This window comes from Chrysochloris asiatica, unplaced genomic scaffold (genome assembly GCF_000296735.1).
Source record: "Chrysochloris asiatica unplaced genomic scaffold, ChrAsi1.0 scaffold00291, whole genome shotgun sequence".
Lineage (NCBI taxonomy): Eukaryota > Metazoa > Chordata > Mammalia > Afrosoricida > Chrysochloridae > Chrysochloris > Chrysochloris asiatica.
In genome coordinates, this window is record NW_006408809.1 from 3,466,807 (window position 1) to 3,480,032 (window position 13,226).

Sequence of the window (13,226 nt, forward strand, 5' to 3'; positions counted from 1 at the left end):
GTTCAAAACTACCAGCAGCTCCGTGGAAGAAAGATGAGGCTTTCTACTCCCGTAAAGATTTACACCCTCGGAAACCTTGTACAGGGTTGCTATGGGTCGGAACCAAGTCGACGGCACTTAACAACAACAACACAGTTAAATGCCTTTGTATAATCAATAAAGCACAGATCAGGATCTTTCTGGTATTCAGTTTTCGGCCGAGACCCATTTGACATCAGCACTAATATCCTACATTCCATATCCTTTTCTGAATCTGGTTTGGATTACTTACTGGACTGCAAGGTCAGTTTGAATGATAACGTTCTTGGTTCAAACTCATCAGTCGCTCCTCAGAAACACAGGGTCGCTATGAGTAGTTAACTACAACAATACCTGTCAATGTACTACTACAACCATTTTTAAAATGTCTTCAGCAAGATTTTACTTGTGTATGTTATTAATAATATTGTTCAACAATTTCAGTATGCTGTTAGATCATATTTCTTTGGAATGGGTACAGATATGATTATCTTTCCATCAGCTATCTTCCACTTATTTTTTTAATACACGAGTGAGATCTTCAAGCAGTATATCCATTTGTTTGAAATATCTCAATGAGTATTCCTTCAATTCCTATAGCCTTGTTTTTTTATCCATGCTTTTAGTGAAACTTTGAATTCTTCCTTTGGTAACATCAGTCTTGATCATAGGCAGTACACTAGCTGGCAGTCCAGCTACAGATCTGAGAAGGGAACACTCAAGGTGCAGTAGTGGCCTGGTGCACCAACTCTGACCAAAAAAAAAAACCCCACAGATTTGTAGTGTTTGCCAGTTTCAATGGAGTAAAATGTCCCCCATTATTGTCAGGTGCTGTAGAGTAGGTATGGACTCAAAGAACCCTATGCAAAACACAGCAAAACACTTCTGGGTCCTACACCATCCTCACACTTGTTATGTTTGAGCACAGTTTTGCTACCATAGTGTCAATTCATCTCAATGGGGCTCTTCCTCTATTTTGTGGACCCTTCATTTTAACAAGTATGATGGCCTTCTCCAGGGACTGGTCCCTCCTGACAACATGTCCAAATTATGAGACAGTCTTACCATCCTTGCTTCTAAGGAATATTCAGGCTGTACTTCTTCCAAGACAGATTGTTTGTTCTGGAAGTCCTTGGCACTTCCAATATTCTTCACAAACGCCCCAACTCAAATGCATCAGTTCCTCTATGCTCTTCCTTATTCATTGTCAAACTTTCACATAAATATGAGGTGATTAAAAATACCTAGGCTTGGCAATGAAATGATATATGATACAATGAATGTAAAACTAATGTTCTCCCATGTAAACTAACATAATTCACAATAAAACATTTATTTTTTAAAAATAAAATAAATAATACTGAAAAAAAAAAAAAATACCTAGGCTTGGGTCAGGCACAACTTAGTCCTCAAACTGACATCTTTGCTCTTGAACACTTTAAAGAGATCTTTTTTTATATTTAAGCTTGTATTGTGAATTGAGTGATAGTTTACATGGAGAACATCAGTTTTCTATTCATCCTATCATGTTTCATTTCATTGTAATGATTACAATCCCCTACATGCATCATCAATCAACCAAAGAGTACACCCCGCAAGACTGACCTCTGGCTGTCAGCACACAGCCCCACTCCCTCTCTGAGTCCAGTGTCCCCAGGCGCTCCATCTCTCCATGTCAGCCTCTCTGCCTCCATGTCTGGCATCACTGCTTCTCTGAATAGGGTTCTGCACTCCACTCTTCTCCCTTGATGGTTCCAGTCCCCTCCATTCCTGGACTGCAAAATCAACCACTCCCTTCCTTTTGTTACAAAATGTCTACCTCTACATTTGCAAAACCCACAGTCAGTCCTGATAGCAATCATTCACTATTGAATCACAGGACTCTTATCCCCATCTCCTTACATCAGTCCTGTACAGGTTGGATACTACTCAGTGGAGACTGTACGTTCCCCTCACCCCACTCCACACCCTCTGAAACTAGGCTCCCTCTTGAAAACTTATAAGCCAGTCACTTCGTGCCTTTGTAGCCCCCCTCATTTTGGGTAGCCAGTGTCTAAGTTGCCCATCCCTGTCAATCCTGTGTATCGAGGGGGTGGGAATGATCCTCGCTGTAACGATACATTCCTTCTTTTGAGCTACTACATCCATAAGTATAGGTCAAGTTCATGAAATTGTAGTGGATTACTCTTTTCTTTCTCTTCTTTCTTCCTCTAGTTGAGTTCTGATCATCTAGCCATCGAAGCAAGGTCAAGTGGGTACTATCTGCAAGTGTTCTTATGCATCTTCCCCCACCTCACATCACCTGGATGCCTCACTCTCCACTCTAGTCCTCCATGGCCATGTCCCTGTCCCTGGGACCAGGAGTCCCCAGGTCTTGCCACATGGCTGGCCAACCAGGTCTCAACCAAGTTTGACAGGAGTCTATTGAACATGGTCGGACTTAGCTCATAACTTCATTGTTGTTTTTCCCCCACTTCCCCTTATCTGTAAACCAACATAGTCACCAGCAAGACCACATGCCTGCTTGTGTAGTTCCCTTGAGTCTCAGTCTTGGAAGGAGGTTTACCCTGAGGGGACTCAACCACTTGCCTTGATGGTTCCCTGGTGAAAAACTTGCTTGTTCTTATAGTAATCAGTCAGACTGCCATTATTGTTTTTTATTTTTCCTGCTTTCTTTCAAGAAATATCTTCTGTTCTTCTAGCAGCTCCAGGCTGGTCTGCTTGTCCTTTCAGGTGGAAATTTCCCACCTCAGAAGCTTCTGGATGGGGATCAGGATTCCACCTATGGTTTTATGCAATGCAAAGGCTCTGTAGGAAGACTCCTTCACTGGGTAAGTTCTGGCCCCATTTAAGGTATTGCAATCAGTTATAGGCTGAAGACGGACTTACAAGCTTTCGACAGTGACATTTCCGCCTATTCCTTTCTCTCCCCCTCAGTGTTTATTTTACAATAGTAGGCAAATGAAACCAAGATTCAAAAGACGGCCAAGCATCTTAACATTATTTCCCCTCTTTTACCCATTCAAACCGTGCCTCAATCCCTGTATCCCAGAGCCCTGTTATTCCAAGGTTGTGCATGCATCATTATTTACCTCTGTTCCACTTAGCCCATGCAAACCTGCCTAAATGTTCTTCCATCCACCTTGTTCTTCCATTCCCCTCCCCCTTCCTGTATACTGTAACCCCACCCCCCAGTACCCAAACTTTCCTGTATCTATTTGCTACCCTGTGTTCCACTTTCCCCTTAAAGATATCTTTGGCAGCAGATTTGTCTAAAGCAACATGTCATTTGATTTTTTTTTTAAGTTTTTATTGTGGATTGAGTGAAAGTTTACAGGGTAGATCATCAGTTTTACATTCAACAAATCATACACCTTGTTACATTATAATCCCCTCCATGTACCATCAGTTAACGGTATTTCTCTTTAGCTTTTTTTAAAAAAAACACTCAGACATATATAATAATTTACAATCACCAAAGGGCACATTCTGCAAGTCTGCCTCCTGGCCACCAGCTCTTAGTCCCTTTCTTCCAATGAATCTAGAGTCCTCAGCCACTCCCTCTCTCCATGTCCCCATCTCTGCATCCATCTCTGGTATTGCTGCTTCTCTGGATAAGGTCCCGCATTCCGCTTCTGCTCTTCTCCTAGATGGTCCTAGGGTCCTTTATTTCTGGACTGTAAGATTAACCCTCCCCTGTTTTGGTTACAAAACTTTTTCCTTTACAATTGTGGTAGTCGCAATTAGTCATGATAACAATTACTCACTATTGAATCATAAGAAACTTATCCCCATCTCTTTTAACCAGAACCATCTTGACAAGATAAAAACTATTCAGTGGTGAGTCTCTCTTGCCCTACTCACTATTAAACTAAACTCCCCTTTGAAACCTTCCAAACCGGTCACTTCATGCCTTTATCACCTCCTCATGTATAAGTTGCCCATCCCTATCTGCCCTGTGTACAGAGGGGATACAGCATTGATACTTAATGTGAAGACTTCTTCCCTTTCTTTTGGTATTTAGAGTTACTACCTCCATGAGTATAAGTCAAGTTCATCAAATTGCAGCAATTTACCTTTATCAATTTAGCAATTTCCTTTATCACAAAATCTTTTGTTCTTTTTTTTTAAATCTTCCTCTAAACGAGTTCTGATTATCAAGCCATCGAGGCTAGGTCAAGTGGGTACTACCTGCAACTTTGTGTGTTCCCGTGTGTCTCCTCTCATTCCATATGAGCTGGATGCTTCACTCGCAGCTATAGCCCTCTGTGGCTATGTTCTTTTCTATGGGCTCAGATATCCCCAGTTCTCAACACACTTTGAACCAACCAGCCCTTCCTCTTCTCTTTCTCATCTCCAGGTCAGTGGGAGTCTATGGAACGTGATTGAACTCAGCCCATTTCTTCATTGCTGCCTTTCCCCCTCTTTCACTCACTAGTAGACCAATGTGATCATCAGCAAGCTTACATGCCTGCTCATGTGTTCCCTTTGAGTTTCAGTCTTAGAGAGGGGTTTGTCCTGGAGGAACTTGATTGTTTGCCTTGATGGCTTCCCAGCAGACAGCTTGCTTATTCTTGTAGTAGTCAGTCATACTGCCATTTTTGTTTTGGGTTTTTCCTGATGATATTTCTTTGAAGATGTACCTTCTCTCACTCTAGCTGTTCCAGGCTGGTCTGTTTGTCTTTTATAGTGGGAATATCCCACCTCATAATGTTCTGGATGGGAATCTTGGATTCCACCTAAGGTCCTATACTCTGCAAAGGCTCTGCAAGAGGCCTATTTCACTGGGCAAGTCCTAGAACCCCTTTTAGGTATTCCAATCAGTTATAAGTTAAAGACGGGCTTACAAGCTATCTGTAACCATGTTTCCTGACATTCCTTTCTACCCAACTTATGTGTCCATTTTACAATAGTAGGCAAGGGAAATCAATATTCACAACATCTTAGTATTATTTCTCCTCTTCAAACTATGCCTTGATCCTTGTATCACAGAGCCCTGTTGTTCCAAGGTTAAACATGCATCACTATTTACCTCTGTCCCATTTAGTCCATGCAAACCTATCTCAGTGTTCCCCTATCTGCCTTGTTCTTCCATCCCCTCCTCCTTCTTGTGTACTGTCCCCCCAACACCTGACCTATGGTGTGTCTTCCCCTACCCTGTGCTCTACTGTCGCTTCCCTCCACCTCTCCCAAACCCTGCCCCCATACACACACACACTCCAACCCCACTGGTAAACAACAAAGAAAAAAATTTTTTTCCGTTATACTATGGGTGTCTTTTCTTAAGCTTTTACAATGTCATTTGATTTCTTGGCTGGTGCTTAATGAGGTCTTTGACAATTTCAATCTTTTATCCATTTATCATGATGTTATTTATTAGTCCAATTGTGGGGATTTTTTTTCCTTACACTGAAGTACAATCCATACTAAAGGATACTGTGATCTTCATCAGTAAATATTTAAGTCCTCTATGCTTCAACAAGCCAGGTTGTATCATCAGCATATCACAGGTTGTTAATGAGCCTCCAGTCCTAATGCCACATTCTTCATAAATCCAGCTTCTAGGATTTTTCACTCAGCATACAGTTTGAATAAGTGTGGCAAAAGGATACAACCCTGATGCACACATTTCCTGATTTTAAACCTTTCGATATCCCCTTATTCTATTTGAACAACTGCCTCTTGGTCCATGTACAGGTTCTTCATGAGTATAATTCAGTGTTCTGCAATACCCATTCTTTGCAATGTTATCCATAGTTTGTCATGATTCACATAGTCGAAAGTCTTTGCATATTAATAAAGCACAAGTTATCATCTTTCTGGTATTTTCTGCTTCCAGCCAAGATACACCTGATGTCAGCAATTATGTCTCTAGTTCCACATCCTCTTCTGAATCCAGCTTGAATTTCTGACAATTCTCTGTTGATGTACTACTGCATTTGTTTTTGAATTATCTTTAGCAAAATCTTACTTGTATGTGGAATTAATCATATGTTCAAAGATTTCCTCATTCTGTTGGATCACCTTTCTGTGGGATGGACACAAATATGGATGTCTTTTAATCAGAATTGTCCAGGTAGCTGTCTTCCAAATTTCTTGGCATAGATGAGTGAGTGCCTCCAGTGCTGCAACTGTTGAAAGATTTCAATTTGTTTTCCATCAATTGCTGGAGCATTGGTTTTCACTAGTTCCTTCAGTGCAGCTTAAACTCTTCCCTCCTTATGATTGGTTCTTCATCCTATACTACATCTTTCAATGCTTGAACATCAACCATTTCTTTTTGGTACAGTAACTCTGTGTTTCCTTCCATTTCTTTTGATGCTTTCTGCATCATTCAGTACTTTGCCCATAGAGTCATTCAATATTGCAAGTCTAGTCTTGAATTTTTTCTTCATTTCTTTCAGTTTGGGAAATGCTGAGTGTGTTCCTTCATCCCTTTTGGCATTTTAACTCCAGGTCTTTACACATTTCATTGTAATTGTTCACTTTTTCTTCAGAAGCTGCCATTTGAAAATTTCTATTCAGCTCTTGGCTTCCTCATTTCTTATAGATGCTTTAGCTTCTCTATGTTCAAGAGCAAGTTTCAGCATCTCTTCTGACATCCCTTTTAGTGTTTTCTTTCTTTTCTGTGTTTTTAATGATCTTTTGCTTTCTTCATATGTGATGTACTTTATGCCATCCCACAACTCTTCTGGTTTTCAGTCACTAGCATTTATTGTATCAAATGTGTTATTGAGATGGTCTACTTCCAATATAGAATCTACCACCAACACCAAAAACCAAATCAGTTACTGATATGTCAGTTCCAACTCATGACAATCCCGTGTGTTCCCAAGTAGAACTGGACATAGGGTTTTCAATGGCTATGACCTTTCAAAAATGGATCATTGGGTCTTTCTTCCAAGGAACCTCTGGGTGGACTTGAACTATCAATCTTTTAATTAGCAGCTAAGAGATTAACCATTTGCACCACCCAGGGATCCATCACACTCTCTAGCAAATACTAGAAGTGAATTTTCCTTTATTCTAGAATGAGTAAGGAGGGGCCTGTGAGAAAAACTCTTCAGGAGCAAGAATGACAATAATAGCTAACAGGGATTGAGTACTTACTATTCTAAGCATTTAATCCTTTACAAACAGCATTTCATTTAATCTTTATAGCAACTCTATGAGGTAGGTGGCATTATCATACTTATAAAACAACAATGTGAAGTTTAGGGAAATAAAGTAACTTGACTTGTTCATACAACTATGAAGTGGCAAATTTGGTATTTAAATTGCTGAACTTCAAAGCTCATGCACTAAATTCTATGCTAAGCACAGAGTAAATCTGTAATAAATTTACTGATTTCTTGACTCATTATATCACAATGATAAACCATTCATCTTAATCATAAATTATTGTCATATTCACTTTTTTTTTCTTTTGAATTAATAAGAGGTTTGTGTTTAGGACCTTTTAATTGCTCTTTCCTAATTTAGAATGGAGTCCTGCTGTGGCGCTGTAGCATAAGCACAGGATCAAACGATTGGTTTGAACCACAAGGTAGATGGTTCAAACTCACCAGACACTCCTTGGAAACCATATACCGGGTCTCTATGAGTGGAAACTTAACCAACTCAATGACACTTAACAACAGCAAATTTAGAATGGGAGAGGCTTCTGAGGGGTGTGTGTGTGTGTGTATACACGAAGTGCACATACACACTTGCACACACACGGAAAGTATTGAAGAGTGTGCAGAGAATGGGAAACCAGAGCCCTGAACTCTTCTCCAGTATTCCAGAATACAATAGGGAAAGGCTGAGACTGATACTCCCTAATAAAAAGCAATCTGCCATGTACCAGTCGCCCAGCATTCTCCTAAATTCATGGTAGTTGGATACACTATCTAACACCCTGACTTTATGGTGGCTTGATATACAATGACCTTTATTCAATAGCTATTCCCTCCTCCCTTAGGCACACCTGGGACCTTTGCACATTTAGTTGCTCCACCTCTAATACACTGAATTTTAGTAAACAGCACTCTGACCACAATCTTCTATCTCTCCCACATCTTACTCCTCTACTTGGCCTTTGATCTAGCCAAGTTTTCCAGGGAATTCCCCTTTCTGCCTCCCCTGAAGTTCATACCCCACTTTCTTTCAGCCTCCACCCAAAGTTGTTATCAGTGCAATCATACCTCAACCATAACCCATCCCCCCTCAGATCCTGCACTCAAGCTGCTTTTGGACTGCTGAAAAACACATTCAGTGTGGGTCTCCAAGAACTTTTTCTTCTTCACAACCCCAAATCTGGTGACTGCTTTGTTAGCTTTTCTTTCCATTCTCAATGGCAGCTATCTCAAACTTTCTCCCTTTTCCTCAATTCTCCTCCTCTACTGACTCCTCCTTTGTCTCATGACACTGACTAAGTCACAAGCAGCACTTGCTTCAGTAGGAGTTGCTCCACTTTAGTAGGAGTTACTCTACCTACTTGGGTGTGAGGAACAAAAACAAACAACTTATTAACTTATTGCTCTCAAGTTGATTCCAACCACAGCGACTCATAGTATTTCTGAGACTGTAAATCTTTCCAGGAACCAGCTAAACCAGCAGTCACAAGCCTTTTGAGTAGGAAGTGTATTAGCTCCCTACTGAAGTGTCCACACACCCCCACCTCAAATTGTCCAACTCTTCAATGGTTTTCACAGCCCCCCTACTTCAATCGTCCACACCCAAGTAGAGATAGTTCTAGAATTTGATTAGGACCCATCACTATTGTTTTGTGCTGACACATATATTATTGACGCTTAGACCTACCTGATCCAACTTATTGATCATGATTCACTGCTGCTATGTTCCCTTGGCCCCCAGCATGAGTGACTTTCACACAGTATTCCCCTCTCCTGAGCCTGTCCTTCCCTTGGGCTCTCAAAGTTACATACAGAGTTACAACAGTGGAAAGTTTAAAGAAATTCTAAACCCCGAATATATTTGATCCAACATCAGTGAAAATTATAGTTGAACCAGAGATATCACATACTTCGTTAACAGAAACCTTGGGTGGGTGAGATGTTGACACAGGCATTTTAAGTTTACAAAACACTGAGCTGCCCATCTTAGCTTATAATTGAGATAAAGATCAAAGAAGGGCACTATTAGTCAACCAGATGTCTTAAGGACAGTGAAAATGTAAACATTGGCCAGGTTCTAGTGAAGGTCCCGTCTTGACAGATGTATGCTTCTTATCAACAAGAAATTGATTCCTGGCTAGTTGGCATTCAAGAAGTTCCCCAGTTAGATCTTGATTTCTAACTACAATGGTTTATGGTTATATAACCCCTAACTGTGAGACAAAGGTTCTTTTTTAACTTGTTTCAAGAAATGTTATTTTCTCATTGTTTTTTACAGTAAATCCTATTTGAGTTTATTCATTAACATTATAATTTATTTGCATTAACACAATGCATGTAAAGGAAGTATCAGATTCACTTGGAGTTAGGGTAGATACTTCTATTTTTTTCATTGTATGAGCTGTAAAATAAATGGTGATTATATCAGAATCTTATTTTCTGTATTTATAACTGGGAAAATAACAACTTATACAAAAGTAGACTGAACAGAACCACGAATCCCCATGTGTTCATCATCCACTTGCTGAGAAACATTATTTTTAAAAGTAGAAATTTAATTGTTTCTTTTGCAGATGAAATTAGTTCCCTACATAGTCACCTCTTGTTCCCACCAGCAGTAAGGGCTCAGACATGTATCACCTCTACCATGTCACAGACCTGGGACTATGCTCCCCAGGTCATATGCCTCAGGGTAAGTATTTCTAATTTTAACTTTTCTTTACTTTTATGCTCAACTATTTATATGGATTTTTTTTTTTATTATCATTGTACTGTATACATATTATTATAATCCATCAAACACTACAGGAGAATTGTAGCTTTTTATTAGTTTGTTTTTAAATTCACAGTCTCTTTTTTATCTCTGGAGCTAACATGTTCATATTAATAGTTTGCTTTGTATCATTCAATACTATTCTTCACAATCATACAATTATGTAAAAACATATTCTGTCAGTTCTTAAGCCATTGTCTGTCTCTCAGCTTTAAGTTCATCTCTTTCTGGTGGTGCTGGGATTGCAAGTCCTGTGCTTTCTGGATTCTGTTAGGATCCTTATGTGCTTCCTGTTTGCTAAGGGCTCCTATGAGCACTACCACAAAGACTTATTCATTCCTGCAGCATCTGAATTTGGTGAGTTGTTTTCCAACAATTACAGAACTAAACTCATCACATTCCCTCCTAGATATCAACACTGGCTAGTAGGCACACTTCTCCAGAGACCCAGTTCCAGGCTCTGAGGGCAGAGGCATGAGTTCCAAACAAACAGAATCTCTGAATTCCTGACTTGTAATAATCCAACTTCTTTTCCTGTAGCTTTAGGAGGAGTAGTTGCCATCACTGTGGTAATGAGCATTAGACTGCTAACAGCAAGGCTGGCAAGCAAGTTGTATCATCTACATATTGCAGGCTGTGATTCTGAAAGTTATGCCACCGGTATTTCAAATACCAGCAGGGTCACCCATGGTGGACAAGTTTCAGATGAGCTTCTAGATAAAGACAGACTAGGAAGAAAGAGTGACAAACTACTTCTGAATATTTAGTCACTGAAAACCTTATTAATAGCAGAGAAACAATATCAGATCTAGTACCAGAAAATAAGCCCCTCAAGTTGGAAGGCACTCAAAATGTGACTGGGGAAGACCTGCCTCCTCAAGTAGAGTTGACCGTGATGACACGAATGGAGAAAAGCCTGTGGAAGAAAAGCCCATGAGACCTTCATTTGCTGATGGGGTACAACTTCAAATGAAGAGAAACAGCTGTAAACATCCACTGAAAATCAGAACATGGAATGTATGATGTATGAATCTAGGAATATTAGAAATTGTCAAAAAAGAAATGGAACATATAAACATTGATATCTTAGGCATTAGTGAACTGAAATAGACTGGTATTGGCCATTTTGAATCTGACAACCACATGGTTTGCTATTCCAGGAATGACAAATTGAAGAGGAATGGTGTTGCGTTCATTGTCAAAAAGAACATATCCAGATCAGTCATGAAATACGACCCTGTCTGTGATAGGATAATATCCATTCACCTACAGGGAAGCCCAGTCAATACCATTATTATTCAAATTTATGCACCAACCACTAAAGCCAGTGAGGATGAAATAGAAGAATTCTACCAACTTCTTCCATCTGAAATTGATCAAACATGCAATCAGGATGTATTGATCATTACTGGTGATTAGTATGCAAACATTGAGCGAAAAGAGGAACGATCAGTAGTTGGAAAATATGGCCTTGGTGATAGAAATTATGCAGGAGATTGCATGATAGAATTCTGCAAAATCAATGATTTGTTCATTTCAAATACCTTCTTTAGACAGCATAAGAGATGACTTTATACAAGGACCTCACCAGATGGAATACACAGAAATCAAATTGACTGTATCTGCGGAAAGAGATGATGGAAAAGCTCCACATCATCAGTCAAAACAAGGCCAAGGGCAGATTGTGGAACAGACCATCAATTGTTCATATGCAAGTTCAAACTAAAGTGGAAGAAAATGAAAACAAGTCCATGAGAGCCAAATTATGACCTTGAATATATCCCACCTGAATTTAGAGATCATCTGATACATTAAACACCAAAAACCGAAGACCAGAAAAGTTGTGGGATCATATCAAGAACATCATATGGGAAGTAAGTAAAAAGTCATTAAGAAAGAAGGAAAATATCAAAATGCATGTCCGAAGAGACACTGAAACTTGCTTTCCAGCATAGAGATGCTAAAACTAAGGGAAGAAATGAGGAGGTCTGAGAGCTGAACAGAAAATTTCAAAGATCAGCTCAAGAAGATAAAGCCAAATGTTAAAACAAAATGTGCAAAGATCTTGAGTCAGAAAACCAAATAGGAAGAACATGCTCAGCATTTCTCAAGCTGGGGGAATTCAAGAAATAATTCAAGCCTCGACTTTCATTATTGAAGGATTCTCTGGGGAAATTATTGAATGATGCAGAAAGCATTACAAAAAAAAAATAGGAAGTGATACATAGAGTCACTGTACAAAAGGAAATAGTTGATGTTCAACCATTTCAAATGGCAGCATATGATCAAGAGCCAATGATACTGAAAGAAGTCCAAGGAGCATTGATGGAATTGGTAAAGAACAAGGCACCAGGAATTGATGGGATAAAAATTGAATTCTTTCAAGAAAGTGAGGTGGCACAGGAGGTACTCACTCATTCTATGCCAAGAAATTTGGAAGACAACTATCTAGCTGACTGATTGGAAGAGATCCATATTTGTGACCATTCCAAAGAGAGGTGACCTAATGGAATGCAGAAATCATCGGACAATCTTTTTGATACCCAATGCAAGTTAAGTTTTACTAAAGGTAATACAGAAACGGTTGCAAGTATACATTGACAGAGAACTTCCAGAGGTTCAAGTGAGATTCAGAAGAGGACGTGGAATGAGGGATACCATTGCTCATGTCCGATGGATATTGGCTGAAAGCAGAGAATATCAAGATAGATGTTTACCTGTGCTTTATTTACTACACAAAGGCTTTCGATTGTGGGGATCATGACAAGCTATGGACAACATCGTGAAGTATGAGTATTCCTGAACACTTACTTGTGCTCATGAGGAAGCTGTACCTGAACCAAGAGGTAGTTGTTCGAGGGCGTGAAGGAAGGTAGAATCTCCATTGAGTAGTATCCAATCTGTCTAGGTGGGGCTGATGAAATGAAATGCAGATGGGTCTCTTGTGATACAATAGTGAATAATTGCTATCAGGACTGCTTGTGAGGGTTGGAAATGTAAAGGTAGACGTTTTGTATCAAGGAGGTTAGTGATTAACTTTGCAGTCTAGGAGCAGAGGTCCCTGGGACCATCAAGGGAGAAGAGTGGAGTGCAGGACCCTACCCAGAGAAGCAGTGACACCAGAGATGGAGGTAGAGATGATGACGTGGAGAGATGGAGCAGCTGGGGACTTTAGATACAGAGAGAGAGAGGAGCTGTGTGTTGATGCCCCAGGGGATGGGGGGTGTGGGGGGAGAAGGTTTGCAGGGTATACCCTGTGGTTGGTTGATGATGCATGGAGGCGATTGTAACCATGGCAATGAAACGATATATGATAG